This window comes from Cyanistes caeruleus, chromosome 8 (assembly GCF_971803275.1).
Source record: "Cyanistes caeruleus chromosome 8, bCyaCae1.hap1.1, whole genome shotgun sequence".
Taxonomy (NCBI): Eukaryota; Metazoa; Chordata; class Aves; order Passeriformes; family Paridae; genus Cyanistes; species Cyanistes caeruleus.
Genome location: NC_141708.1, coordinates 23,503,835 through 23,531,606, shown reverse-complemented (window position 1 = coordinate 23,531,606; position 27,772 = coordinate 23,503,835). Strand labels below are relative to the sequence as shown.

Sequence of the window (27,772 nt, the reverse complement as noted above, 5' to 3'; positions counted from 1 at the left end):
ATCAATAAAAAACAGATTATATATATATATATATATATATATAAAATATATACAGATATATATATTATATATATATATATAATATATACAGATATATACAGATATATACAGATATATATATATATATATCTATCTATCTATCTATCTATATATATATATATATATCTGCAGAACAATCCTAAATTTAGTAGAAATACCTGAATGGATGGGGGATTATTAACTCTAGCAATTAACTTTAAAATAACCTTAAGACTGACTTGACTATTTTGGACAGTAAATACTCAAGACCTGAACCACCCATAAAAATAACACCTAGTACATTGTTTCTCCTTCCATGACATAAACTTTACAAGATCACTCATGAATATACAGTACATATACAAGTTACGTGGACAGAGTTTGAAGCAATGTGACCCTGCTGCACAAGAGTAAAGGCTGGGCTATTTGAGAACAAAAATATATCGAACAAAAGCAGCACTTAAGCAGCTCTACTTTGTACACATAGTGAGTTCTCAACTGCATAAGGTCTTAGGAGTGAGCCTATACATACTTGACTAATTTCTGCATAGGTTTTGTTTTAGTATCTTTAGACTGAAAACAGGTACACAAGTAAAATCAAACCCTACCTTCCAGTTCTATTCCCAGTTGATTGATGATATATTAACTTTACGTGCACTTTGGCTGAGTTTATATTAGGGTACAGCTGAGTGATTCTGTAGAGCTTTAATCATTTTAATCATTTGTATGGCAACATAAAAGTGCAATACCAATTCACAATGAGTTCTAATTAGTACTAATGAACTCAAAAACTGAACAGGTTGAGGTTTTTTCATAGTGAATTCAAACTTGAAATATCTGTACTCATATAAATAAAAAAGAGCATCCAGAGAAGAAAACAAACAGTAGATGGGGTCAGTTCTGCAAAGCAGTTACTCTAAGGAGAAAAGCCTCTGTAGAAGTCACTTTTTCCAAACACTTCAGTGTTGCAGTGCATTGTTTTTCATTATATTTGATTCAATTACCTTCTGTACTGTTAAGTTGTACCCCCCCCTTGTTAATACTTTAGTCCCAGTTGTGCCCTCCTACCCCGGTTGCCAATCCACCCTGATACCTGCCCCTTGTTCCTGAATGTTCCCTGTTCCTCCTCCCATTAAGTTGTCAATCCTCCCTTGTGCCAACTCCCCGCCTGGACTGTCCCATTTAGAATTCCCCTATTCCTCCAAGCTCCATTGGCCCATGTGCCCCACTCTCCTCCCCTTGTGTTCCCCGTTGGTTTGTGTCTTCTGTAACCCCTCCTTGTGCTCCTTGTGAGTTTCTGTACCCCTGTATCTTTTGTCTTTTCTCCCTGGAACCATCAAGAGAATGAATCCTTTTTGGAAGCCACATGGAAGACCTCTCCCTCGTCCTTGCTCCTGCCCTCGACACTGTACAGCCAGTGCCATAGAGCATCAGCCCTAAGCTGCCCTGCTTTCCGGGAGCATCCCACTCTTCACCCGGTGCCGGGAGCTGGCTGCGGAAATTCTGGCACCTCCTCGCTTCAGAACATTGTTAATTCTTGCTAAGTGTTCATCAAAAGATGCTGGAAAAATTTCCGAGTACATTTATAAGACAGAAATTCCTAAGCATCAGGAATAATTATGTAACACAAATAATGGTGTTACAGCAACAGTGAAGAAAACATGGTGTAATTTTTCCATCTCTGCACAGATACCAACTTCAAGCCAAATTCTCTTCATCTCTGAAAGGAACACAGAAAATGAGGGGCTTTTTCTGGTGCTAATAAGTGAATCAGTTGACAGCCCCATGCAACAGGATTGGGGATTGAAGAGAAAGTTGCTGCTTATTAAATGGAGAAGGAAGATGCAAACTATCTGGACAAGAAGCAGGTTTTTTGTCAGAAGCTATATCTGCCTCCAAGCTTGTTTAGCTTCTTAACCCAAGCCATGTCTCCAGCCTCTATTTACAGAGTGCATCAGAAGAACAAAAGCCAGAAGTGACCAAGAGCCTCCAGAACACATTAAAGCTGATGTGCAGAATTTCTCTTTCTCAGGAGGGGTGTGGATGGCAGAAGGTGGGAACAGCAAGGAAATCACTTCCATGAGCCCTGAATACACAGGATGATTTGAGACTTAAAAATTCTGTAACAGTTGTTTAGCCTCCTGAGGAATGCTGGTATTCATGCTACTAACATTTCTGAGTTAATAGAGGAAGTTTTATTTTCTGATGGTGTCTTGGCCCATTTGGCTATTGTTCTTTAGACACTGAACAGAGGACATGTCATACAAGAAGATTTCATGACCCTCCTGCAGCATCACTGTTCCCTGTTCTTACAGTTCAGGGGGCCAGTGTGTTGTCTGCGCTGGGGAAACCCCAAAAGGATAAGGGACTCAGTGTTACTGTCTGCAGGTAGCACTTCTGCCATTTGCAAATTAAAATAGGAGATTCTGAGTGGTCACAAATACTTACTTCTACCTTAGAGATTCTCCTCCCATTTCAGAGCTCTTAGCATCTGGTTAGCCATTTAAGACATTTCCATAAGTTCAGTATCTGTTCAGGGCAGAATACACCTGCACAGCTCAACAGAATTTCTCTGTCTTCTCTAGGGCTCTCTTCATAAGTGAGAACCTTTTAACTGTGATCATTTAGCTATCATATTTTCTCAATGTTGATTTTGACATTTATATACGGAGAACACAGCAGAAATAGAAAACAACTGTCAATAGCTTGTCAAAAACATACACTTCTAAAAGCCTGAAAGATCACTAGGATTCATTCCCAAATGGAAAAAACAGGAGTCTCGGTGACAGGCAAGTAGGCAGGAGAGTACTAGTTATGAAATGCAATCTCTAAGCTGACTTGATAATATTTCTTGTGTTCAGTATGTACAATATTAATTGGTCCCCAAAAAATTACTCAAACCCAGAGGAAAGAAAAAAATTCTGTGTTCCCTCATCATAATTTCTGCTGTCTTATTTTTTCATTTCCCGCTGTTGCTGTTACATTTTCCTCTTCCTTTACTTGTCATCTTACAGTTGACTTACAAGAATACTTTTTCTATTGCTCTGATTAAATATTCACTCCCTCTCCCCCCCTGTATTTAACAGAAATATTTCTTTTCCTCGCTGTGCTTTTTCTTGTTAAGTATTTTCTTTTTCAGTAGTCCATCTTAACTGCAGTTGTAGTGAATTCTCCAGTCTCTGAGATCACAAAAGGAATCTCTGCATGAAGAACATGACAAAAAAATGTACATTATCACCACTTACCTTTCAGTCAAACCCCATGCTTGTCCAGAGTCACCACGCCAGTCATCTTTTTCTGCTGATTCTGTTGAGCAGCAGTCCTACAGAACCTCAGACAAAGCAGAAGCCTGCATGACTAATACCCCTGATCACTTTCATCTCCTTGTATTTGCTGCTCCATCTTTGTTGGAGCCTGCTAACATAACAGCTTCTTGGCAGAGGAATCTGCCACCAATATTTCTTCACTGATATCTGTAAGAGTAGGCTGGAATATATCTCAGCTATACCAGATTTCTTCCTTAAAGATTACAGTCCTCCTTTCCACAGAAAATGGCAGCATAAAACCAAGTAATCAAAGCCATATTTGTTTGAGTCTAGATACATACACATAAGCAGTGTTTAAGAGAAACCACTTGTTGGTTTAACTGTACATTCTTTTTAACTAAGATAGTCATACTTTTTACAGGAAATATGACAGCTTCTTCTATCTCACCATATCTCAGCTTATAATGTCTACTGACTATACACAAGTCCAATATTTTCCACTTTTCAATATGCTTCCCTAAGCAGATTATCCAAATATTTCCTGGAAAGAAAAAAATAAAAAGCTGGAGGAGGAGGGAGGGGTGGAACAGGACCAGGCCAGCAAGCCAAAGCTATTTTCCAGCAGATGGTACAACAGGGAACTGAAAACACTTGGCAATAACAAATGGTTTTCTGAAAGTTCTACCATCTAGCTCAGATACATGCTTCAGAATCACACTAGCAGCAGTGTAAGAGTTCAGATTTTTTTGGTGAAGTCACTTAAGTTATGAAAAAAGGCTTGAGTTATGGGAAGAAGTTCAGGCCATCTGCCCCTTGTATGTTTACACATAATCATTCAGGTGCAAACAAGAGCCATTAACACAGGAAGAATTACATCCCTTGCAAACACATTCAAAGCTGTCAAAGAGTCAAAATAATGCAGCAAGAGCTATAAACATTAATGTGAAAGGTCAAGGGCAAGAAAGCAATTTCCTTTTTCAGAAGTTTAGGACTCCAGTCATACTGTCAAATATCAGCCAAACATCTTGACTGGTTGTATTTTTTTTTCCAGATGGGATCATTAATCTTTTTTTAAGATCTGAAAGCAGTGAACAGCCCAGAGATCAGCCAACAAATACCTCAGCAATTAACAATAATTTGAACTAAGTCAAGAGGTGTGATGAACTTAAAGACTGTGACCATTTCTAGCTCAAGCAGTTTTACAACAAGAGATGCAAGAAAACCTCCTGAAAGAGCAATAGGATAGTTTCAGTCTCTTACTATATGAAACACTGTTAAACAGTGTTTTTCCAAGTGGCTGGAAAATTGTTGTAGTGCAGAAAGGCTGCATCTCACACAGCAAAGATTCCACCTTGTTCTTAGCTGGACCTAAAAGATATCTTAGGATATCTTTGGAAATATCCCAACAAACTAATCTCTTCATTGAAAAGCCAGGGCAATTTTATAGTTAGCTGAAGATAAGGAGAAGCAGTCTCAGAACTGCTAACAGAAGCAGAGCTGTCAGTTGCCAACTATAGCACCAGGAAATAGCAGTGACAAAAGCACTGCAGAGGAGAAAGAAGCAGCAATGTGTTTAGGGAGCCAACATAGCATGTGAAAGGCTAAATGAAAGAGCAGATAGAAGGTATAAGTGGATGAGAACAAATCTTTTTGAAAAAGCATTTTTCCAATAAATTGTTTGCAACCTGCAGTGCAACAGGGAATAGTGAGAGTCTCTCTGTGTGTCTCTCCCCTTTAGCACAATCTCTGTTCTCAGGACTGGGAGATTTCTTTCTGTCAAGGACTGTGCCACCTTGCTTTCTTTGGGTCATTCCTAACTGGGACAGGTCTCTGCAAGGCCCCCTTTATTACAGCAGGTATGTAGATGCCACACAAGTGAAAATATTTAAAACACAAGATTCCTTCTCTCTGCTTTGAGCATCAATCTTAGAGCTGATTAACAAGAGCTGCATTCCTTGATTTGTATTCTGAAAGCACTCAGGAGAAATTGAAGACTTAGATGATACTCAGGCAAATGAAGTTATATTTGCAAGAGCTGCCATTTTCACTGTCATGGAATGTTTGGTGGAAGGACAGTTGTTATTTTATAGGCTGCTTTTAAGCCACCAATGACAAGTTATAAGAGATAATTTTCAATATTTAGTTGCCAGAATTAAGATGCTATTTACACTAAAGGATAGACAAGGAGATAGGAAAATAAAATTCTAACTAATCCCAAACAAGGGCCCTGCTGTCTGTGGTAACCTCCTTTGTCACAATTTCTCTGACTGTAAAACTTTACCAGTGGTCCTGATACTGGTAAATCACAGCCTACTGGACAAGAGGGTACTAGAATTAGATGTTACTACATTATAGCATCTAAAACAAAGCAATTGATCTTTAAAGTTTGGAGGTGGGGAAATCAAAGTTGCAAGGTTTGATTTTAGTGATATCAAAAGACATCTTTTTTTATAATTTAATAAATGGCTTTGGATTTAGATGAAGATCTACAGAATTATCACTGCATGAGAAGTAAAAATAAATAATAGCTGTTTCTAGTATTTTTAAGTTCACTAAAGTACAAAAATAAACCATCTTCAAAATATGTAACATATCATTTAAATTTAGGGAAAGCACAAATCTGTTTTAAAGTGCTGTCAGTTTAGACAATTTGCCACCCTTTAATTAAAAATATCATATCCCATATCTTAATCATTATGTGAACCCTGCTTATTTATGGATATACTAACTGCCCAGACAACCAAAAGAGTTTTTGCCTTTTCTCCCAGTAAGTGAACCGTGCTAAATGTGTTTGGTAAGCAGTTTAACCTGAAAGATAGCTAAAAGTAGAGATACTAATTTATTGAGAATGCTAGTTATGTTATGTTATGTTATGTTATGTTATGTTATGTTATGTTATGTTATGTATGTTATGTTTGTTATGTTATATGTTATATTATTTATATTAGTAAAAGCTAAAGGGCTATCTAGTCCAAATTTGATTTGCATTTGGATATGGGCCAAAGCAACCAGAGCCAATAAGCTGCTGTGTGAGGCTAAGACTACTCAGCTTACCTTCTGTTCTCAGAACAGTGCAAATAAATAGTGCTTCATTATTTGTAAATTGTTATATGAACACTAAACTCAAAGATTAGTAAGAGTTTAAAAAAGAAAAAAAATCTCAACTCTTTTTATAATAGGGAAAGAGACCCAAAATGCAGGAACAATATGATAATTACTGCATCCAATCTTTACAATGCTTTCAATACTGTTTCTTGAAAATTATTTTGAGAAACAAGGACTAGAAACAAAATTATGAAAAGTCATGTGCAATGTTGACCAGATTCTGCAGCAATTGAGAGTAGTTTATAACAAAATTTATTACTTGGGATTGTTCATACATCCACCCTAGGTCTGGTACAACTTAATTATTATCACAAGAGATAAAAGTAATAGTTATCAAATATATATGTTCCTTCTTGCCTGTCTGACTGATTGCACAGAAAGGAGAAAGTGCAAAGACAAACCTCTTTGGCTATCAGTTTGTTGTGCTGGAAAGAGTGGAAAATGAGGTGAATCAGTACTCCAGGCTTTCATCTGAACACCTTTTCCCACTTCAGGCTGCAGGGTTGAAAAGCTTACCACAAATTGAACTGCCTTGCAGGAAGGTTTGAGGGTTCCTTTTCCTCCTTCAGTCTTTATAATCATAAAAGTTATGATAAAACTGCAACATATTAACCTCAGAGATGAACATTAATTAGCCCTGCCTAGCCAAAGGACAGATCTATTGAACAATGCTGTGCACACTTAAAAGCCAACAGTCTTCAGTCATCTTTCACTGTAAGACTTACATGCCTTTTGACCAAGTAATACCTTGTTCTCCAAACCCAGGATACACTGCAAAATCTGTATCTAGTTTATTTAATAGTAAAATATGTGCATTATATTGTATATTTTATATATTATATTCAGAAAGGTGTTTTCAAACAAAGAGGTAAGAATCAGTTCCTTCTTCATTCAATTCAAGTCTCACTTGAGACTCATACACCACTCATACATCATGTATCTCTACCCTACTTAAAATTTTTCATTCAGTAGGGAAATTTCACTTCAAAACCTCTGTCCTGGAAATAATGGCAGTCTGTACCTCCTCACAACATTTTATAAGAATCCCCTTTGTATTTATTCCCACTCTAGGCTGGGACATCACTTTAGAGCTTTCAACTCACTTCATTCAAACACTCATTCAAAAATTTACCAATACCTAAAGGAAAAAGTTAAGCCACCAGGTAAGATAACACCAAATAGGGTAGAAAATACTTTCTGTTGTGCTTTGTTTTCTTTTCATGGCCATCTGCTGTCTCTTGGGCTCAGTTTGGAGCCTGTGCTCTTCAGAGCACATATATATATGTATATATATATATATATTTTAAAGCATTTCTGGTGGCTTTGAGCTTTTACATAAATTCTGAACTTTCTGAGCTCTCCTGCAATGCCTACTCCTAGCAGACCTTTTGTTCACCCAGCTGTCTCCCTAGCAGCTTCCCTGTGATCCCATATTGCACTGTGGCAGTCTAGAATGTGAGGACAGGTCACACTAAGCTTCCACCAAAGCTACTGAAGGTAGGCAAATTCCCCACTAATACTCTCTCTGCCACAACAAAGTCATTTCATTCTCCTTAATATTTGCAATGCAGGAATTAAAAAGGAAAGAAAAATGGATATGCTTAATTTTAGAGTGGCTTTCAATAGAGAAAAAGCATTGACAGTGACCAAGTGTAAATTAAAAGACATTATCTAAGGTATAACCGAAGCAATTATGACATTAAATGACAAACACTGCACCATTATCCCCTCTTGAAGGAGTTCAATCATTTACCATTCAATTTTTCTGTATGCTGGAAAATCCTAAGTGACAAGAGACATTAACAGCAATTTAGGCATACCTACAGTTACAAACTAAGAGGACATTTCATTTAAGTTATCTGAGCTGTATTCTTCATAACCACATCAAAGGTCAAATCCTGCATTGATTTTCAATGTTAAAGTTTTGTAAGAATAAAAACACACCTCAGAACAGAATTTCAAAGCTATCAGTGCTGCAAAAGAAATAATAAAAATTGATTGTCACAGATCAAGTAATTTTATGGACACAATATTAATTTAGAGTAAGTCTCACTCTTCTCCACAGTAAACAACTAATGTATACAAATTCCTGAACACACAGAGACAATTGACATCAGCTTGTTTTTCTGACAGCAGTGTGAATTTACATTCATGGCTGTGCATTAGCTTTCACTAGCTGCCTCCTACAAGCAATGACTGATCAGCCCAACATAGACTGTGCAATACAGAGATAAATAATTATATTTTGTAGGTCTAATATGTTTAGTGTTTTACCTGGGACATTATCAGCAACAGTCCCTTTGATTTGAACATGTCAGTAAAGAAAATCACAGACCTCTTGGTAAGCAGGGGTCACAGATGGCCTTATTTCAGTTCTCAGAAGTCCTGCTGACTATAAAATGGGCAGACATCTCTGCTTCTAATACAATATTGAAATCCTTAGAGTTGATTCTACCAACACGGTGATGATGAAGGTTTTGAAGAAACAGATACTTTCCACTCCTGAAAAATAGATATCCAAGAATTAACCACAGGAATCATCACTGAAGGGAAGGCTGAAGTTCTTAATTCTGAAGCTTTTCCCTGGTTTCCCACACAGGTTCTTTTTTAATACTGTGTGCTTAAGAAATTCCAACAGCTCTGCAGACCACATGAAAGTTCATCACTATGTGAAAGAGACACAGCAGGTAAACAGCTGCCAGTGTCAAGGGCTTCTTTAAAACAGCAATCTGTTAGGGGATTTTGTTACTTCTATTTCAGTGGGTTTTTTAAGAGTAAGAAAAATCTCAGTCATACTCTATTTTTAAGTCTAAAGGTACAAAAGAACTGGAGGATTGTAACACCTGTTTTTCTGTTAACGCACTACATTTTTACATATAAAATTGACAAGACAGGTGCAGACAATGCAGGCTGCTACAGATTGCAGAGACACTGATCATTTCTATCATTTGAGTCATCTCTGTGGTGCACAGTGTCTAGTGTTTACAGTATTCAGAGCTGGGTATTTTCCTTCTACTGATTGCCTAGTGACTGCTGGTGTGCTACTCCAGCTTGCCATGCTTTCATCCCTCACCTACAAAGGAAGATACTGAAAGTTTGTTTCTTTGTATTTTAAATGTGTAAGGGTTGGACAGTGTCACTGACACAGAATCAACAATCTTTAAAGGCCTGATGCAAAACTCCAAGAAGTCAATGTTTTTTCCTAATGTTTTCAATTGTCTTTGAAATGGATGATAAATTATCTTGGAGTCTAACATGCAACTGCGATAACACTTAAAAATATAAGCCAAAAGTTTTTAGAAACACAAAACTGTTAGAATTAATGTGTGAAATAAGAATAAAGTATCACTAAAGGAATGCTGTTCTCCACTTGGAATATAACTTAAAATCTATTTCCATTTCATTAAAAAAATGACTATATTGTTTTCATGTAAAGAAAATGAGCATTAGTATTTGCCTTATATTTTGTTCAAAATATTTGCATTGCAAAGTTTTCAATGTTTTACATTTGGAATCACACAAATTATGGCACCTATTTTTTCACCACAGACGAACAAATGTGTAGTAGGGAATTTACATGGATCCAAAACAAAAGAAGGAAGCCATCATTGTAAGCATTTCAAAATGCACCAAAGCTTTCCAGGTTCAAGATAATATCAAGACAGTAAGTATCAGACAAAGCAGTTGTCTTGGCTTCTTATTCTATCTTTTGTCCTTTTCTGCCTTTCCTTGAGACAAAGCATGATTATGTGCTACCACTGCAACAACACTGCTGAACATTAAAAGGACTGTAAGCATGATAATGCAGGTGATTGGAGACTAAACCAGAATGGAACTAAACTAAAAATAAATGGAAGAACTTTCTTATACAGATAGAAAAAAAAAAATATCAAAGAGGTATTTACCCATGAAATTTGTTCCTCCTATTTTCCTTTTCTCCATTCAAGCCTGGAGGGTTGATTGGCACAGGGATTCATTATTACTCCCTTTCTGATAAAAGGCATCATACTACTTGAAGGCAACATAGTATAGCTGGTTTATATCAGGCATAAAACTGATCTTTTAATTTGACATTTGCAGTGCTGTCCTTATTATCATGTGTGAACAGTCTAAAGAAATCAAATACACCGTGTGTGGGTAATTTTATGCTTTTGCTTGAAACTCTTTTAAAAGCTCATATGGAAACTGAAAGATGGAAATAGATGACAGACCTTACTTTGGAGACAGACTCAACTAAGTAATTAAAAACAAATACTAAGCATAAACTTCACTATATAATTAAGGGGAAAAGATTACATTACTGAGTAACAATAAAATTTGCCTTAAGGATTCAAATATTGTGTTAGATAGATCTCCTTTTGGTATAAATCAGGGGAACTTTTTTGATTGCAATGCAGGTAAAAGGTTAAGAGGAAAAGCCCAATCATATTGTGAGCCAAAGATCCCTGAAGTCCATGAGTTTGCAGTGAGTGCTCATGAAGCACCAAAACTCAAGGATTTTGTAGTCTGGGTAAACCATCCAAATTTTTGTATTTAACATCTCACTATGAACCTTTCTGCAAAATTCTTTAGGTATTGACAGCATGGTGTAAGTTGGGTTACACAGCATAACTCCTACACACTGTATGGGAAACAACCCCAATTCACTTCAATCATATAATCATTCTCTAATCACTCCCCCAGGGTTGGACTAAGCTTTCATTTAGTCTCCATTCTGCCATTTCTTCTCAAGCCCAAGAGCCTTACTCTCACCTGCAGGAAAACAGTTTTTGTACCTCACCCTTTTTAACCCTTCTCTGTGAAGTGTACTCTTCCTTCAGATGCTTTATTCCTTCTTCCTTGGGGAAATTAAAACTGAAAGAAAATTTAGAAAATATATGCACCTTTTAATGACATAATGTGGCTGTGGGGTTTTTCTGTAGAATTTAATGCAATAAAATTAACCTTGTAATCATTTTATTGGGCCTTTGATAGCTTCAGAGCAATGAGCTGATGTTGTCAAAGAACTGTTCACGAGACTTGTCTGAGCTGTGGGACCAAAAGAAAGTTTTTCTAAGGGGTTGGTTAGAGTCCTCACCAGCTATGCACAAAACCAACCTAGGTTCCCACCTTTGCCTGTCAAAACAGACATGTAAGCAGGTAAAGCACAAAAAGTGCTCCAGTAAGTCCTTCAGTTTCTACTCCTAAAGAATCACAGCCTTTGGCACAATATGAGGAGCTAACCCATAATTAATATGGAAACAAATCTCTGCCTTCACTTGCTTCAGTATGAATTACTTTATGTACATGTATACAGAGACACAAAGAACATTACTTTTACCTGAGTATGTTCATTTACTCTCAACAAAATTAACTTCATCATTCATTTTTTTTAATCAGTTGCAGTATTAAGATCTTTCAGATCTGGCCCCATGCACATTTTTACCCTAATAAGAAATATTGTTTGAGGGGTGAAGTCCATAATTTTGAACACAGGTTATAATTCTCTCAGAAACATGAAGGAAAACCAAGACAATGATCCAGCTAACAGATCTGTAGAATCAAAGGCAGTGAATGCTGTATGCACAAAGAGATATGCCTAAGCAGGTCTAACTGCAGGATCTAGTATTAATATCTACTGCTTCAATAACACTGTTATTTAATATTAGATATTGTTAATTTGTTAGTTTTACCTACTTTTAACCAGATAAAATAATCAATCCACACCTCCAGAAAATTTTATTTGATAGTATTGACATTAGGGAACATTAAAATAACAGCCAATTAGGGAAGCTGAAACAATTAGCCCAGGAAAAAGGAGTTAGGGAATCTTTTCCCAAAAAGCTCATCTTATGGGATGGCAGTACCCACACACCACAGTTTTTACTCTAGTCAACTCTGCATCAAGCTCTGTCTTAAGCATGTTTACTAGAAACACATCCACTGTTGACTGGAAGATTGCAAGAGGCAGACACCCACTACAGCATTAGGCACACTGTTCTACTGATTAATTGCTCTCGCTTTTAAAAGTTCACATCTATTCTTTAGCTTATTTATCTTGCCTCAGCTTCTAGCCTTTTTGTACTGGATTAAATAACAAGTTAGGAGAACACATGGATAGACCACAGGATAGCTGACAGGAAAAAGAAAATAACTGGGAACACTATTTACTTCACTTTGCAGCTCATAGTTCCAGGCTTTCCTCCAAATTATCATCATTAAAAAAAACCCTACACACTCAGCTACCTTCACACAGTCCCCAAACCTCCTGACAAAACTTCTACATTTATTTTCCTGCTTTATTTCTGCTGATGTTCAGTACACTTCTTCCCAGCTCTTAGAAGAGGAATTGCAAGAAAAAGTACCTAAATAATGCCAACAGAATGACCTAACACAGATCTGTACCTGGTGCTGCCGTCTTTTGCTCATTTCCCAGAGTAGCCTTTCCTTGAGGAAAAACAGTGTCTCCTGCTCAGACTGAGTACACTTAAGGGCCCAGCTGTGTCTGCACTGCTGTGCTCTGAAAACCTCCTACATCCAACTTGCTGCTCCCAACCCTTTGCAACCCAATCAATAATGCCAGAGTTACAGCCCAAGAGATCGAAATTCTGAGGAAGAAAACAACCACAAATTTGCTAGCTTGTCAAAATAAAGTGTTACAGTGATAGTGTAACACAGCCTGTGCCCATCTACAAATATGTCTTTTGCTATCTTTGAGGCTTCAGAGGTTCATGAATTACTGAGATCTTGCTTGCATTACTGAGTTTGATTTGTTTGCTGCCTGACAGGTTAGGAATGGCAGTTCACTGTTATGAAGCAAGCCCTTTAGATCTGCAGGAGGAAGTGAAGTGACAAAGCACTAGCTGTAGTCATGCAAGGAGGTGACTGGAGGAGACTACCCCAGCGACAAATCAAAGTAGCAGTTGTGAAAGAAGCATGGGGAGGCTGCAGGAGGGAACAGTTCACTTGTCACTTCTGTACTAAATAACACGACCTTTACAACCCCATGTGTGTTCTCTTCAGAAAACAGAAAAAGGAGAAACAGCAGAGGGACTCTGCAGCAGATTTCTGCCAGTTTTGGATACCAGAATAAATGTGCAACCAGAAGGAATTTGGTAAATGATGCATAACTTAAATCTATATGATATGATGTAATATTCCAAGGTGCCGATAAATGAGAGCATTCAGGTGTCAGGGTTGTGCAGTGCTGTGGCTCAGCCAAATTAAGTTCACTTAACAGTGATGGAGTACTGCACCAAAAAAGGCATACTAGTACTCCAGAGCTAATTCATGTATATTGACACCACATTATTTCATAGCTTAGCAATATAACCATAGAGCTTGTAATAAAAAAAAACACAAAAACAATCAAACAAAACAAAAACACGGAAGAAACTATCACACTGAAATACTAAGATAGAGGAAAACACCTTTATGTGTTATACCAAGGACCAGAAAAATAATTTGCATGCACTGAACACCACTGAACTCAGAAATAGAGGCTCCGTATGTTTTATGACAAGAATGAATCAAAATACAGCATTTCAGCCTGCAGAAACCAAGTGCACATTGTTTTTAAAATTCATTAAGAGGCATCTGAGGTATTAACAGTCTCCATGGCAGCTTCTGAACAGGCTGCAAATTAACACGCTCTGACAACTGAGCTCCTTACCTATTCGAATTCTTCATTGACTGGTTGAATTGTTAAGAGCTGGAGATCTATCCTGTCTTCATTTTCCAATTATTCTAATATCTCTTTCTGATCTGTTACTCCTTGACACAAATGGATTAGCACTGTTATACCTGTCATTCTCCAGACAAGCAGTGGAATCTATTTAACTGCATAAATACATGCATTATGTCTGTATGTACACACACATTTAATAAATACATGTATGTTTCAGCAGCACATAACCAAGATCTACCAGAAGCATTCAAAAATCAGGAATTGACTCAGATACTGAGAGATTACAGACCCTCATAAGCCAGTGAATTTTCAGGATGGGGGGGTTGGTCAGGGCTATGAAAAGGACACACAGGAAAAGGCACATTGCCACACTTTTTCCCCCAGAAGGAATATAGAATCCTTCAAAAAAGGACCAGTGAGCAATTAAAATTGGAAAAAAAGGAAAACACACATACACAATAATTCTCAGAAATAGCTAGGAGATATTCCAAAAGGACTCTGCAAAAGACAGAGGCTTGGAACAGAAGATATGAGTCTAAACAGTTAATATTTGGTAAAGCTGTAAGCAGCTGAAGACAAAAGCCTACAATGGCAAGTGTCAAATCTCTTAATAGGCAGCAATATAAGCACCACCTACAATAAATGAGGGAGGGACAGAAAAATAGTATAAATAAATTAACTATAGCCTAGAAACCTCAGACAAGTGCCTCACTTTGCTGAAAATAAGATTTTTCTTACTAACAAGTACAGGATTTTTATATGACATATTGAGAAGTATATTTCTTTGTGATGCTGGTCTATCTCAGAGGTATCATAAGTATAGAACCATGTAATGTGGCTGTTACTATGGAAACAACTCCTTTTCTAAGGAAAATCAGAAGGTATAAGTCAAGTAAAATCTCAAATAATTTCTTGTGACACTGGTTGGACACCCTGTTAAACTGCACCCTTAACTTATTGCAGTCCCATTGCTGTCAGTTTCTTCCTATTGCTACATGCTTCACATAGAAACAAGCAATACTAATTTTTCCCCACATTAATTGCAGTAATATATCCTGAGTATGCAGCACAAATTTCTTCACCCCAGCAGTAAATGCAAAGCAGTTGAAGATGGGCTCTGAGGATACCTTTGCTAAAAGATATGCCTTGTTCACACAAGAATCTGTCTCATCAAGGCATAACTTTCCACCTTCCATTCTAATCAAAGAAAAAAAAACGGACAAATTAAAACATCATGTCAGTTATACAGCAATTTCTTTATTTTTCTTACATAAATAAAAATAATTATATACAGTTAGACAAGTCACTACAATAACTGCAACACTCAGGAAAACAGAAAACAAAGATATAGAGAATGAATTGCTGAGGGTCACCACTACAAATTCATCTCTCTCCTAAATGTTTAAGGATGTTATTTGCTAATAACCCCTTGACTCTTACTTGTCCTCTCCAAATACTAAGTCTCAAATGTCTGCAAAGTCTCTCCCTCATAATTAACTGTGAATAAAAGCTATGATTCTTAACCTCTGTTTCTGCAGTATTATCTGAGCCTGGTCTACAGATTACCAAATATTCTTCCCTTATTCAATCTACAAACTGATTTTATCAACTCTACATTTCCAAGTCCAGTTTTTCTTCATTGAGGTCAATGCCAGTGTAGATCTGCTCCTTATTGTCTGTATTCACTTAAGAACAGGCTCATCACACTTCCTGCAAAAAAAAACTTGGGTTTACAAATCCTAATAACTTTTCTCTTTCTCACTATTTCTTAAGCACATACAGGCTTTGCACCACAAAAGATGATGATTTGAGGTCATGACAATGCTTGACACAAAAGCAAAACAAATTCTAAGGAAATAAAAATGAACTACACTGTTAATGTGGTTCCAACATTAAAGATATTAAAATCAGCAGACACTACTGCCCTACTACATCTGTAAACACCCAGCTCTTACTTTGCATGAATGTAACAGGAGAAATTTAAACCTGAACTCTACCTACAGCCAATATATTTTACATTAGCCTTTTATCTGAATGAATGACACCTCACTTAATGCCTCTGTGATCTAGAAAGGGAAAAGATTAAGCAGTTACAGAGAATTTCAAATACATTGATGTCTCTTTGTTTTGGAAAACAAAGCATGAGCACTGCCTCTTTTCTGAATACTTTTCTTCAGTATAAAGGTTGTGCTCAGCTACAGACTCTCCCCACATAGTTTTGGGGACCAGCTGCAGCATCCAGAGTCTGTTACTGCTCAGTACCTGGAAAGCTCCTTACCTTATATCAGCATGCTAAAAAAAGGAAAGAAAATGGTTGAGAAAATTTGAATAATACATAAGTTGAAAGACATTGTCATCTGCTGGAAACTGCACAAACAGAAAAAGGGGCTTCAGTAATTCATCAAATAAGCTGCTTGCCATGAATTATTCACTTAGTTTTACTACTAAGGCTTCCATGTGCTTCAAGTCACACAAATGTGATAGGGAGATAGCAACCTGGGAATCAGGGTTGTGAAGGTCTTGCCTGCTCTTATATTTTCCAAGGGAGGAAATGAAGTTAGAATAATTATATTTTTCTATTTTTATCTTTGCTATTAATCTCTTGGCTGGATTACTGAGGGATGCAGTATCTCTGCTTTGCCCTTTCAATGCCCATTTCCTTTATAAGTCGCTAAGGGGAATTCTTTCTTTCAGCTGTACTTTTCTCCTCTTTGTGAATAGTCTCTAATGATCAGAGAAGTCTAGAAGTGAGCTAAAGAGTCTGTGGATCAGAAGACTTCTCTTCAGGATGGTAGCCATATTCATGAAAGCAAGCAATCCAAAGAGAAAAAGCTTCAGGAGAAGTTTGATGATAATATTATAAAGAAGGAAGAAAAGAAGTAAGAGAGGAAATGAGAGCCACCTAAGGAACAGCATGAAATAACCATTAAGATGCAAACAGCTTAAATGTAAATCCCTTCTCCTTAAGTTCTTTTTAAATGGGCCTAAAGTTCCAAAATATATCAAGCTCATAGAGAAAAACTCCATCATGTTATACTGCTAAAAGACATCACTATCACTGTGTTTTCCAGATCTCCAGACAGTCAAAAAAAAACCAGCTTTCTGAGAAAATAAAGGTCCTGCCTTGGTCCCTATAGGGGTGCAGAAGGCAGCCTGCATTCTTGAACAGATCTGCAGGTAAATACAGTCCCTTTAATGACTGACAACAGCCCAGGAACAAACAGACTATTCCATTTAGTGAAGCATTAATTCCATTTGCTGGAGCTCTAGAAAACAAGACCAGGGAAACACAGAGTGAATGTCAATCCACCCCCACGGTTTGAAGACTAACTAATATCCAGCTGAATTAACCCAGCTTGTGTCTTATAGTTGTACACTCTCAAGAAGTCTTCAAAGAAGTCAAAAAACTGAATGGAAATGGATTCTGCCCTAAGCAGATCACCACATGTGAGGAATTTTGGTATATAATTTGGGGAAGCTGTTTGATGTATTTTTCCATATGGTATTTTATTTCTCTTTTTTCAATCATAAATGTTAAAGCCAGCAAGCATGTATGCAGGATTTTTATTACTTAATACTTGTAAGGTTAATAGTAATGGGTGATGCCTATATTTAATATATGAATTATTCTATAAATTTAATTTAATTTATTAAATTAATTAAATTAAATTCACTAATTGATTAATTTAATTCATTATTAAATTATTATTACATTATTACATTCAATTATTTTAACTTAAAAATATAATTAATTATATTTTAATTATATCAAATATATAATTATATTAATATGTGTTAATTATAATATATCATTTAATTAAATATAATTAATGTAATTTTGAATTCTTAATAAATAATTAAATATTGTTTCATATGTTAAATATTATATAAATAATGTGTTATAGCCATTAATTTAATTTAATTCATATTAGTTCTATTTTTGAACCTACAAAAACACTTCAAGCAGAAAATATTCAAACCAAGATCAGTATTGATTCTGGGCCCTGAAAAACACATGGATTGTGACAATTAAAAATTATACATGTCTAAAGAATACTTGCCAATACTGCCAGGGAGAGACATCTGGAATCATATGATACAGCGACTACGATGAACAAATATGACACCACTGGTGTCTGTGCTTAGCTTCTTTGATACCCATGCACTAAAGAGCAAGTCTGTACACTAACAGATGAGGGAACACTGAATTCTGTGTACTGTGCCTACATGCAGTGAAGGAAGGAGTTCTTGGTTTAACTAAGCATGCACCAGCAGCTCAGACTAGCATTTGCTTGGACTCATTTGTTTTGCCATCCGTTCTTTTGACAGCAGTTTTTATATCCATGGTTTACAGTTTATACTACTTTTCTTAGGTACACATACTTTCTACTGATACCAAAACTTCAAAGTCAATAGTGCAAGAACCACTGTATCATTTTGTCCAGATGTATGTGCTTAAACTGAAAGCAGGGAAGTAGCAAGGAGAGAGAGTGGCAGAGTCAACTACGATGGACTAATTTAATACCATTACAAAAGAGGACCTGAAATAGGGAATAAAATTGAGAGAATGGGAATATCAGATACCAGGATTGATTTCAATTTGTACTTCAGCTATTTTCCTGAAGCCTGTCTCTTGATGAATAGTCTAACCCCTAAAACATACAGGTTTGCAAACCCTTTCCATGAGCTGTGAAGTAACTCTTCTCTAACAGGGAGAATGTCCCGGGAATTTCAGAAGTCACATATACACACTTGCACAGATATAGTGTGTAGGTATGTATGCCCATGTGCACCTAAGTCCTGATCAGCAAAAGTTACATTAGCAAATCACAAGTGAAAATATATAATTAAAAAATATTTTTATTTCTACTGTTTTTGGTTTGTTAGAAAATGAAACCATTGTGTTGACTACACAGAACAGTTACAAAGAAGCTATTGATGCATCTAATAACATCTAAATTATCTTAAGACTATTGAATATATTTTAAAGGTCCAAAGCACATGTATCAGCTAACATACGTGTATATATATATATGCATATATACACACACAAATATTTAAAAACATTGAGGTCAAAAATGAACAGCCTGTTTCAGACTGTAGAAACTCTGACTTTTAGTAAAATTTTGTGTTTCAAAACACACACCAGATTCTTTGTGTTGCAGTTGATTAAGGCCTGTTGATAATAAAGGCTGTTACATGCTTCCTTGCCTACAAATTTTTTTAAATATCTCTCTCATGACCTCCTTCCTTTTCAGAGTCCTTCATCCTTTCTCATTCTGTCATGCCCTTGCATCTCTCAGAACAGTTTGCCAAGTGAACTGGTCAGAATACCAAAAATTTTTTTCTAGTATCTAGTATCTAGCTAAGTTTAAAATTACAGTGAATAAAAACTTCAAATATTTTTAGACAGCAGACACCACAGTACCTTCATTTTACCAGTAAAGAACATTACTGAGGACTGGAGATATTTTTACTTTTTTTGTTTAATTTGGCTTAAGACAACTTTGGCATCACTTGACTGACAAGAGAAGCCTCTGCACCATACTGTGTAAAGAAGGTTTAGAATTGACTCAGGTGGCCTGATGTCATCCAAAATGAAGGTCATGAATTGCTGGTATAACAGGATTTTTTAAGCCTTGTGGTTTCTTGTCCAGACCTGGTAGCTAATGACAGAGCCTGGCACATTTCCAGCACTGGTTTCAACTGGGGTGTCCCAAGTCATAGGATGTCTGGCTGTTCTTAACACCACTAGTAAAATTATCTGTTCCAAAGACTCCACGTCAAAGTAACCACACTCAAAAGATTTTTTTCCCACAACAGTTTTACATTACTTATAAGAGTCAGAGTAAAAACATAGAATTGAGAAAAACCTAAAGTACTACTTGCTTGCCACAGGCTCAGAGCAACTTGGTCTTGAGGGCAGAGCTGTGTGAAGGAATTCACTTTGCTTTATATCATAAAAAGACTTGTAATAATGTCCTTTTCATTTCTCCTGATAGCCACTGTAAATATACCTCATTCACTTTCAAATGCCACAGCCCACCAGTTGTGAAATGCTGCTCTGCTTCTAGGGACACTTGCTGGCCACCAGATGGTAGGAACAGCCAGGTTCTCCTGTATCCACCCTGTGGTGCTCAGGTCTGCTGCTCTGTCCTGTCCTGACAGAGGTAATGCCCATGACAGTGGATGCTGTCACTGCTGTGACAATCAGATTTTGGGCCAGTTTGCATCATCAATCAATAATATCAGTAAAGTGCAGGCCGGTTATCCCTATGACATAAGTACGAGGTCACTGTTACTATAAACCTTTTCATAGGGATTATATATGCTTATTTCTACACATATATACAATAATACAAGTTTCTGTGGCCACATTTTTAAAAAACAAATGCTAGGAAGCAGTTAGCAAGCTGCCAGTCCCTCAAATGGTCCTGCCATGCAGCCACGTCTGGTGTGTGGGGTTTAGGGATGTTTGGCAGCCAGTGTGCTTACGGTCCATCTGCTCACAGCAATATCAACAATGTGCCAGGTTCCTAACTGTATTCTTCAGCTACAGTGTTTATTGTTCAAGTAGATTGTTTTCCTACTACTCAATGCTAATTTGTAAACTCTGCCTCTTTTTTAGCACTGTTTTCATGAAAATGAAAGGAAACACAAATGATTAACAACCCTTCCTTCCCAGTACTGCAGTTCAGGGGAGGGCATGGGGGAGCCCATCATTGTTGGTTACAGCTAATTTACTGAATAAGAGAAGGTTCTCCATCTAAATTTGAATATGTAAATAATCCAGTTAGAAGCACATATCTCTCTGCTGTGTGTTTAATTTCTACTTGCTATGCTCTTCCCCATGCTGCTTTGCATCTCTAAGTTTTCAATTATTATCACTGAATCAGTCACACAGCGTACATCCTGACTGTCATATGGATCTGCATCAAAGTCACACAAATAATCCCATACCTATAGTTGAGCTTGGCTGTTTCTATGGTTATGACAGATATATTAGCGCTTTTCCTTAATTACATACCTTGCTATTGACCACTCTGTGATCCAGCCCCTACATTAGACTCTTTACAACAGGGTCTGCTGACATTAACATGAAGAACTAATATAGCAATCTACTTTTTCCCCTGAGCTGAGAAAAACTGAAGGCTTAAAGAAACTGTACAATAAAAGTCAGTGCAGCCACAGATGGCTATGGCCACTGATTTAAAGGACACAATAATATGAGACCTATACGACTGTATGCCAGATTTTGTGAGATAAGTGTTTTGATGAGCATGGTTCTGGTTTTAGGCTATTTAATCAGCATACAAAACTTTCTGTGGATTTTGCTACATTTCACATGACACTGTACCCTAATCCTATACTTGGTACAACAGTAGCTGTTTTCTCTCAGACATCTTGCATTGTATGTAAACTGAAGTCCTTTAACAAAAAAATGTTGAGAGAGTTAAAAACAATTTCCTGCTAATGTCACAGAGGCTTATGCTGCTCCAAACCTAGCTAGCCCCATTATCTCATTGTTTGCCTAGCTTGACTCACAGAGGTTACATCAAGTAATCAGCCTAACTCTTACACAATAGCCAAGCTCTTGAGATTTCTCGCTATGTTCACCGCAGTGCGCAACATCAGCATCCGATTCATTCAGCATGTCAATTCAACACAATTATTTTACACCAGGTGCCATCAGCATCTATTCATTGTGACACAGTACATTTTAGAAGAAAACCTTTTTTTAAGAGAAAGAATGGAAGCTCAGGGAAAGAGGCATTTCATTTGCCACAGCTCACTAGGCAGCGTGGCACAGCCACCTTCCTTTCTGAGAGGCCAATGCACTAACAGAACAGAGGACTGCGCCTCTGATCTTCATCCATGCACTTCTACCCCCAGTTTCCAGCACCTTTTGGGAGCAGGTGGTTAGTACCAACTGCTGGTTGTTACAGCTCGTTACAGCACCCATTCCTGCAGCAAGACATGCCATTCAGAACAGCATTGCAAAGAACAGGACCACAAGTGAAATACTATCCCCTCCTCTTTATTGTGCAAACTGAATGCTCTGGAGATCCGAGACATTTCCATCTCTTCATCCATCTGCAGAGATACCAGCTTAGATGATACAAACAAACCAACCATCAGATGGATCTAACTTTATACCTACTGAAGTCTGCACAGAGCCCTGAGAGAGCCTGGTCTGGCTGTCAAGGCACAGGCAGTAGTATTATGAATGTAGAATCATGAAGTGAACAGGATGCACATGCACACACCATTTTCTTGTGAGCAGACCGAGTCCAGAACAGACAATGTCACTAGAAGTAGAGTATTTTAAAGCACGAGGACTGGGGATAACACTGGGGGTGGGGGAGAGGAGATCAATATCCATGATGTGAGACATGTGAGAAAAGGAGCTGGACAAAACACCCAAAGTACTGCAGAGGTGTCCTGCAGAGCAAATAAGGCATTAAACCTATTGGAATGGCAGAGAGAAGCACTAGGAACAATGTCCAATTCAGTAAAAGCAAAACATAAAGGATGGATGGCCTACATGTTAAAATAATGATAAATAACACCTTAAACATCCCCTTTGCCCCAAAGCAGATGGAATAATCTAGCAGGGAAGCTGCAGGCTGAAGCACAGGGACTGCTTAGGAATTTACACAGTAGTGAGGAGCAGGAACACAGGGATCACATTCAATTCAAAAGGATAAGAAGAATTCAGAAAGACAGAGGTAATTACTTAAACTGGAGTCTTGCCTGCTATAAAGCCATCAAGAGGTAGAACATCAGGTACAAAGGAAGATGGAAGATTACATATTGAGGTTCTGAGAGCACAAAAAGGGAATGCACCACAGAGGAAGAAAGCAAAGCCACACAAGGGGCTAAGCTAAATAACAGGAAATTTCAAGTGAATTAAAAACATGAGGTCAGCAAAGGTAGTATGACCGTCCTCTAAGAGGTGGGAACTATAATTTATTCACCAGAAGGGGAGAAAGGCAGTAATTCAAAGTGTGCTAGAGCCAAGAATCTAAGTGTGAAGTTCAAAAACTACACATTCTGTCAAAGGAACTTGAAAGAGACATAGCATACCAGGTCAAAACATTAAAATGGGGAAAATTACTTTGAAAAGATCTACTAGAACATCGCTGGTTTTAACCAAAACATCAGCTGTAACACAAAGATGCAAAGCAAGTGATAATGGGGATGAGATTTAGATAAAGTTTTAAGTTCCTCACAGGAAAAATAAAGAAAAATAAAAAATAAACAATGCACAGTAGTGCAATGTAGTCAAAGTAGTGCAATGAAGGTCACTGGTCAACAAGAAGCATTTTTCACAAATAAAAATATTAAGTAAAAAAAAACACCAAAAATATGGCAAAATGTCAAATCTCTGGTGTAAAGAATATATGGTAAAACTAAAATTTTCACCAACTACTTCAGTGTTACATGAATAGTGAAGAGATATATATAATGGCATAACATTTAAAATAATAACCAGTCAAGGTAAGGACAGTGAAGGAGCCTGAAAATTTAGTCATGGCATCTCTCATATGCAGAATTTAAACACAGTTAGATCCCTACAGTAATCCTACACTGACAAGACCAGATATTCTGCAGAAAAAGATCTGGATCCTGATATGAACTCAGGTCCCTGTGGCTTGATCCATACTTCAATAATGTATTTATTAATGTCCCATCTGCCAAAAGAACCCTTTTTCTAGCTTTCCTCTATTTTTAACAAATAAAGCATATAACACTCTCCATGCTTTCATGCCTAAGAATAGGAAAAAAATCTGGAAAGGGATCTTATAGACAAACTAAGTGGCCTAGTGATTCTATGAGCACTTTCTCATTAAAAAACCTGCTCAGCTCCTCAGGAAAACTCAAGTGTCTTTCAAGCAACAGAAATCCAAATAATAATAATTAACACTCTTTTTCCTCACAAATCTATATTCACAACTTAAAAAGATAATATTATTGAAGACCTCACAGTATATATTCACAGAGTCATACCTGCAAAGAGACTTATCACTTCCCTGATTTAGAAGCCAACTGATTTTGCATAGGATAAAATAAATAAAGACCTAGAAATAAAATGGTGAATCACTCAATTAGTTTTAGCTTTTCATTGCAGCAGCTAAGGGAAATTCTGATCAATACAGTGAACATCCAGCTTCCTAAACATATAGCACATTTCATACAAAGCTGAACATTTTTCTCCTTGTCACACAGAATTATCTTAATTATTGTTTCAAGGAACAGCTTTACACAGAATCATCTAGGAGTCCAAAATGCTGCTCAGAAACTCATCACTGGAATAATTTATGATTTTTTTCTTCCTAACATCTTGGGCTTGTTTGATATGCTTGCCATTTCTCTCTGACAGGGAGGTCGATTAAATCACATTTATATTGTAAACGTATGCATTGCTTTTTACCCTAGGCGGTGGATGAAGAGATACAGAGCCCCATGGGAAAAGCAAGCCAATCCACTTTCATATTGCAAACTTCTGCTGTTTGGAAGAAATGAATGGTTGCCAGGGAGAGCTGGGAATTACTCGAGGATGCAAAATGTTATTTTAGAATCCTTTTGAGAGAGGTTTTTCTCTCCCCCACCTCACCATTTTCACATCTTCTGCTAATGCAGCTCACATCAGTTTCTATGAAAACACTGAAGGAATGCACTTCAGCAGCATTCTTCAGAGGATCTGTATAAATCAGGTTTTAACTCTGCCTGCATAAAGCAGGCCATTTCTTTACTTTCAAAGGGAGAAGAGAGAAAGGATTTGTAACATTTTCCAAAGCATTATGTCTGCAAGAGATCATTTGAGATGAGGAAGGTCACCACATGTTTTTGAACTAAAAGAAAGTGCTAAAAATGGGGAGGGTAAAGGTCATTGCTTAGGGCCATGGAAAAATGAGGCTGCAGTATCATTAACCTAACAGAACTAATTAGGAAACATTCAGCTTTTATAAATTATGCAAAGCACTCAATTTACACTTTTTCAGATTTTTACCATAACAGAGATAATTAGGAAACATTTGCAGCAACAATGTAACCTAATAAAACAACCCTTTCATATCAGGATACCTTCCCACTAATACTTGCCTATCTACAATAGTGAGAAATAGGTATTATTACCTGGAAAAGTTTTATTGAAATCATTTTGTCTGTGTCCAAAGATCAACATGAACATGTTGGTATTTCCCCTTCACTTGAGGCAATAGCAAAAGTCAATCAACTCAACTAAGTAAATAACTGACTCTTTGTAGTTCTAAGGGCTTCTTGCTAGTCTAATTATAACATAAAATTAGCTTGTATAATTTAACCTTAAGAACATAAACCTTGCCATTCAGGGATTATGTAAACTCAGGGTCAAATCTTACAGTGGAGTCCATTCCCACTTAGTACTCCTGAAAAACTGGAGAGATTTGACATTTCAGTGTTAAATTTAACAGCATGAAGTATTCTGAAATATCAGCTTGATTCTCTGATTAATTTTTACAGGACTTACATCGACTAAGTATTTTAAAAAGGATGCTCTAACAAAAAATCCTGAACTTAGGAACACTCAGCAAAAAATGACATTTTTGCAGATACAAAATTTTTCTTTTATAAAATATTTATCTCTACATATCCTGTATTTGTTTTTGAAACATAGTTTGTAAAGCTAATCAGATTGTTTTCCTCCTCCCATCAGACAGAAAAAGACAGAAATGTAAAACATGGTGAAAAAGAATGGGGGCTGAAATCAGACTGGGGAGTGATGGGTTAGGGGTGGAATTGGAAAAGAGGAAAGGAGAGGTAAGGATAAAAGTCTCATGAAAGCCTAAAGTTGGAAGAATTCAACAACCTCTAGTATTTCAAGAGGTTAAGGAGATAGGCAAATACACTCCTGCCTTCAGACCTTCTACTTGTAATGCACTAAAGAGTGCTTTACAGTGAGACTCAAGTCAGTGGAAAGATTCCCAGTATGAAATACATCCTGGTTGGCTATAAGATTTTGATGACAGTGCAAAAGACTTAACATATAATCACAGAAATTCAGCTTGTGAGCTCAGGGAGATAAAGACCAAGAATGAATTTTGGCACACTACAGCTTTCAGAAAAAGTGCAGAACATAACTCAGTGAGTTTTCTTGTATATCATCCATCGTTTTTCCTCCCACGAACTGCGCAGACAAAATAAACACCATATGACTAGAACATCCATGTACATTTCTGTACTGATTTCTGGTATTTTTCCTCTTCATCAAAAATTAAGTTTTCACAAATATATTTGGAAAACTTCTATGTTTCTGCTATTGACATAACTCCAATTCCTACCAGCTCTACAGAAAAATAACACTTGAACCCTTTTTACAATATCACTGTATAAATCCTCTGCCATGAATCAGATTTAAATAAATATAGCTTTTCTCCATCACACGTTTATCCTGTTATAGGAAAGACCTCACATTCCAGTGTTCTGGTCTCAAAGCAGCAGACCATCCCCTCAGCCAGGTACACTGCATTCCCTGATGCATGGGGCACTTTGCTCAAGGGGTGTCTACAAAAACCAGCCAACACTGAATGATATCTAAAGAGTTTTAGCCCAAAAATTAACATTTTCCTTACTAGAACTATCAACTTGCTAATATTTAGTTTTGTGTTTATTGTCTTAATTCTGTTCATACAAAGTACTCCCAGTATATGAATCTCTTGCTGTTCACACATTAGAGTTTAGTTCATGATTTTACATTGTTTAGTGCTACTTGTACCATAAATGAAAGAAAAAAATTATACTGAATCATGAACACACCACAAACAAAATCTACATCAGTGTAAGTCAGTGTAGCTTGATACCTTTAGTGACTTTAGCTCAAAGCAGAAAATAAGAAAACAGAAGATAAAATATTTGGTTCTGCCACTCACTTGCTATGTAATTGTGGGAAAATAATGATGGCTGCCTACTTCCATTTCTGCTTTTCTTCACTTCTTAGGTGCATTAGGCAATAATTACTAATTTTGCTGGAGGGTAATAGGTACAAGCATAATCCTTTAATACTACTAAAAGGCAACATGGTCCTTGAAAGCTTAATTTCGCTTCATGGCACTATTTCTATGCTTTTGATTACCTGACTGGAAGATCACCCTGGTAAGTCATGGGAGCATTGCACAGGCCGACAGCTATACTGGACATCAGGATGTGTAGTAATAGATCTCTGGTACAATTTATCCAAACTTACTGCAACTATGGTTTAAAGGACAGCCAAGATATTGAAACAAAACAGAGAACAAAAAAGAAGCCGTGAGAAGTGTTTCATTACTTCCATTTACACTGAAAGAAGTGTTGATCCATTTCATAAACAGAGATTCCCAGTATAACTGCCAGAGTTGCTGAGTGAACTTACAGAGCTTCATTGTCTTGGGGATATCATAAAGGCTGAATGTACAGATTTGCCCATACTTTTCTATAAACTGCAAGGAGGTGGAAAAACAAAATAATGTTGCAGCTTTGCAGAAGGCACACCTTGAAAGCTCAGCTCTAACAGTGTGGCCACTCAGCAGAGCCCTGCCTACAGATTTGTCAGCTGCTCTCAGATCACCCAAGGGCGCTGCTGTGGCTACAGCAGAAATGCTTTGTATGAATTAATCTGATCTCTTACTACACCCAAATCCCATCCATGTTTTAGTCCTGGTATGATGATGACTATGTCTTTTGTTTGTTCTTCTTTTGT

General features: G+C 37.0%; 1 protein-coding gene across 1 annotated transcript in view; it reads right to left on the bottom strand.

Annotated features, from left to right (window-relative positions):
• The window catches only part of LOC147651925 (uncharacterized), a 137,505-nt gene extending 133,710 nt beyond the window's left edge, over positions 1-3,795 (bottom strand). The window contains exon 1 of the transcript XR_015289720.1: positions 3,264-3,795. The gene's annotated coding sequence lies outside the window, so the exon portion shown is untranslated. The remainder of the gene's footprint in view (positions 1-3,263) is intronic.
• Between the last annotated feature and the right edge of the window lie 23,977 nt (positions 3,796-27,772).